Source organism: Triticum aestivum, chromosome 3B (assembly GCF_018294505.1).
Source record: "Triticum aestivum cultivar Chinese Spring chromosome 3B, IWGSC CS RefSeq v2.1, whole genome shotgun sequence".
Lineage (NCBI taxonomy): Eukaryota > Viridiplantae > Streptophyta > Magnoliopsida > Poales > Poaceae > Triticum > Triticum aestivum.
Genome location: NC_057801.1, coordinates 685,867,504 through 685,871,872, shown reverse-complemented (window position 1 = coordinate 685,871,872; position 4,369 = coordinate 685,867,504). Strand labels below are relative to the sequence as shown.

The 4,369-nt window shown below is 43.3% G+C and overlaps 1 long non-coding RNA gene across 1 annotated transcript; it reads left to right on the top strand.

Annotated features, from left to right (window-relative positions):
- The first annotated feature begins 1,661 nt into the window (after positions 1–1,661).
- On the top strand, positions 1,662–4,003 carry LOC123071730 (uncharacterized). The gene is made up of 2 exons (XR_006434517.1): positions 1,662–2,016; positions 3,580–4,003. It is a non-coding gene; the product is annotated as an uncharacterized lncRNA (long non-coding RNA).
- The last annotated feature ends 366 nt before the right edge of the window (positions 4,004–4,369 follow it).

Here is a 4,369-nt window from a genome sequence, read left to right as displayed (position 1 = left end):
TGAGAAGACGTACAATGACCGAGGCCAACAGAGGACGGACGGAGATATAATCAAAGAGCACGACTCATGTTTCACGCGTTGGTTCAAGGACAAGATGCTGTCATACCCTTTACATGAGGATTCTTTCGCGGAAGAAAAGCTCATATTCGCCTTGTCACAGGGCGCCGAGCACAACCTGATGACCTATGAGGCATACGATATCAACGGCTACACATTCTACACCGAGGAAAAGGACATGAAGAGCGATTATCAGAACTCCGGGGTAATGATGGAATCCTACACCGGTAACGACAAGGACAGATACTACGGAAGGATCAAGGAGATCTGGGAGCTGAGCTACGCTAGAGAGAAGGTCCCGATGTTTCGTGTCAGATGGGCCAAGAGCGTCCTAAAAAAAGACTAGTATTTCACCACCATGGTTATACCCGAAGCCAAATCCAAGTCTGCGGGCGCAAACGTCACCGTGAAAAATGAGCCATGGGTACTGGCTTCCCAAGTGGACCAATGCTTCTTCATTACCGACCCGTCAAAGCCCAGTCGTGTTGCCGTGAGGAGAGGCAAAAGGAACATCATCAGAATGGATGGAGTTGCCAATGAGTAAGAATTCGACAAGTACGGCGACCCGAAGATGGAAGATGACAACAACGATGAAGTACCATACACAACAAGAAGAAGCAGGACCACCCTACCTAAAGGACGTTCATTCAAGAGAAGAACTCCATTTGCAAAAAAGAAGGGCAAGAAGATCATGAAAAGATAGCCAAGATCGAATCACGATGTGTCGGCCGCGTGTGTGTGTGTGTGTGTGTGTGTCAGTGGTAAGCTCAATTATTACATGCAACTAAGTTGAAGTATGGAAATGGCATTTCTTCTGTTCTAGTCCTCTATCCAGTAACCTCTTTTGTTCAAAACAGTGGGGATTAATGTTGTCTGTACTTACCTTCCTTTTGTAACTTCTCCATCACCAAGTTGAAGTATCGAACACCTTCTTCTTTTGGATTTGTAATTTTTGTTCTTCTTCTCCCTCTTGTTTTGTTGCAAATCATCATTTACAGGCACCTTGGGCTTCTTTGTGTTTTCTTCTGGTATCTTAATTGTTTTTATTTATGTTTATTCTGGTAAAATAAAAAAAAGTTAGTAATGGCGCACCAGGAGAAGGTGCGCCATTGCTATCATGGTGTTTATGGCGCACCCCTAGAAGGTGCGCCATTGATATACCAATTTTTATTTATGTTTATTCTGATATTTTATTTTTCAGTGTTCCTTTTCCTGCTTAAATTTGCGAACATTCTTTGAAAATGCGAACATTTTTTCTAACTCATAAAAAGTATTGAATTTGTTATTATTTTTGGAACTCATGAATATTTTTAAATTTCATGGGCACCTTTTGAATTCATGAATATTTTTTCAAATTTGATGATATTTTTTCATATTCATAAATGTTTTACCAATTCACAAATGTTTTGCAACGCAAGTATTTGAAAATTAGTAATAACTACTTATATCATAACATTTTGAAATTTATGGTCATTTTCTAAAAAAATATTACATGCAACAAAAAGTCTAAAAAAAGTTAGTAATGACGCACCAGGAGAAGGTGCGCCATTGCTATCACTGTGTTTATGGCGCACCAGTAAAAGGTCCGCCATTGGTATGTGGTGCACCCCTAAATGGTGCGCATTGCTACCCCCCACTAAAAAAAGGCAAAGATAAAAAAAAACGTCGATCCCAAATCCCCAATCCCCACTGCCGCCCCCGAGCCCTCGACCTGCTCCCGACCTGCGCCGCCGCCCCGACCCACTGCGCCGCCACCCCTACCTGCGCCGTCTCCCAGACCCACTGCGCCGCCGCCCAGTGTTCCTCTTCATCGTCGTCGTCCCTGGGCCAAGGCTGAGGAGCCGCCGCAACGTCGCCATCGACCACCTCATCCTCTACCTCCGGCCACCGCGACGCCATCGACGGATTTGTCGTCTTCACTGCACCCCCGTCCTCCTCGAGCTCATCCCCAGAACCGCGGTGAACTCCTCTCCCCGTTCCCCCCTTCCTCTGCCTCGATCCATCGCTGTTTAGCCGACCCGGCGCTCGGCCGCCATGGCAAGGAGCTCGATTCTCCGGGGCGTGTACTGCCTCGCCTCGCCTGGCTGGTCCTTGCCGCCACCGCGCCGTCTGCATGCATCCTGCCGCTCACCCGCATCATCCGCGCGCGCGCCTATAGCCGCTCGCGGTTGCCTGCTCGTCCGTAGAATCTGTGACTAATGATAGTTGGTTGTACAACTTTAAACCAGACATGTGCCCCTGTTTCTAATAGCTTTGACATGATGTGTTGTTTGAATTACAAGAATCGAACCATCCTACTCTGAATTAGAGAGCATGCAACTGTAGGTTTAGTTTCCAGTTCAAGTAGTGCCTACTAGCTATTGTATGTGCAACCACACACTTTCAGGTTCAGACTGTTTTAGATAGCATTTTGTGACAGATGCAAACACCTGATATACTCTAGGCAATGTTTGTTCGTTAGTATAACAACTATTGTTGTAGTGTGCCCAGGAGACTCCAGTGAGCTCGTCCACTCTTTATTTTTCTATCCCTTCCTTTTATTTTTTAATTTTGTTGTCCTTTATTGTGAATATTTATATGTTTGAATCACAGAGATAAGAATGCACATCTATGTCCTTGGAGCAGATCTCTGTATTTTTTATATGTGCTCACAAGTATAGTGTTATTGCATCTGAATCGACAAGTTTAAAGAATATGGTCTCTTTGTGCTTGCCTACAGAGTTATATCATATCTACCCTCCGTCCGGTAATACTCTTATATTATGGGATAGAGGGAGTAATATTTGTTTGACAAGCAAAAAGGACTGATGGTTGATTGTCCCAACCAACAGTTGTCCATGTGCCTTCTTTATTCCTTTGATGTGCCTTCAGTTGAGAACATAGCTAGGGAGTACTGTTCATGGTTACATCCGTTTGTGCGTTAATTGTTTCAGATTGAGGGAGTACTTACATCCGTTTGTGCGTTAATTGTTTCAGATTGAGGGAGTACTTGGCAAAAAAATTAAAGCCGTATAGTTGTTTTGGGCAATTATTTAAACCTTCTTTGAACTGAATCATTTGTTGTTGAGGTTTTAAGACAAACTAATTGGCTGGAAACCATTACTTGTAATGCAGAGCATGTTGATTGCCTTTTGCAATCAAGTTAAAAAATGGAGCAAATTCTGAATTATTTCATATATGTGCTGCTATGTCTTGCTGCAGTTACTCATTGTTGTGCAAGTTGGACAAGATTTTTTGGCAACCTTACCTTACTATTTGAACCAAACATCCCCTGTTCTAAGTTTCACATCAAACCTGCTGGTAGTACTTTCTTTTCTCCTTTGTCATAGTTTACTTGTTACTGCTATTTGGCCTACTCAAGGAGATATCCAAACTTCATGGCATATGCTATGTTGCCCTTCTCTCTGTGCATATAAAATATTTGTTCAATCTATTTAATGGATGGTTAAGTTTTCTTCATGTTGAATAATATTAGTGGTTTGACATTGTAAGCTGTAACAATATTTGTTTTACTTGTTGTAGATACCTCATCTAAGGCCTAGATTATGAAGAAGGTTTTGAAGATCCAGAAGACTAAGGAGAAGCAGCTATAAGGTCAGAGAATTACAGAGAGTGTGCTCTGTTTTATGTATGTAATCCTGCCTACTGCACCTATTTTTTGGGCAGTGGCAAGATCCCAATATTGTGATGCTGCTGCTACTATAGATCCCAAACTTGTGATGCTGCTGCCACTTTTTTCTGTAGTTGTTTCTACTGTTGTTTCATAGAAATGGATTCATAGTGTCCTGAAGTGGGGCTTGAACCTGCACAATTGTCTGTCACCACTCACCAGGACCATGATGTCCAGCCCAAACCATCTATCTGATGGTTGTGGGCTTCTATATGCTGGCAGCTTCTATGGTGTATAAAATTATCTTATGAAATGCTGGCAGCTTCTGATGTGAAATGACCCCTTTCTCCTGAAATGTTGATTAATTTCCGTTTCGGTTGAGAATGGGGCACTCCTTGGTCAAGAAAATTAGCAAAGGTCATGCCCAATTTTCTTGACCTAGAAGGTGTCTGATTCTCAACGAAACGGAAATATTCCTCTAAATCTGAGAAGAATAGATACCACCCTGATCTTATCCAATAACTCTAGTAGCCTTTTTCCCTATTTAGAGCGAACATGGCCGACAACGATGAGGCCGGCGGTTCGGGCAAGCCATTCTGGCAGCTGTCCCAGGAGATGGAGGAAGAACCTCACCTCTATGAGGACGCCGCGAAAGACACCGATCCCGACTACACAACCCCTAGTGGCGTCGGGGATGACACC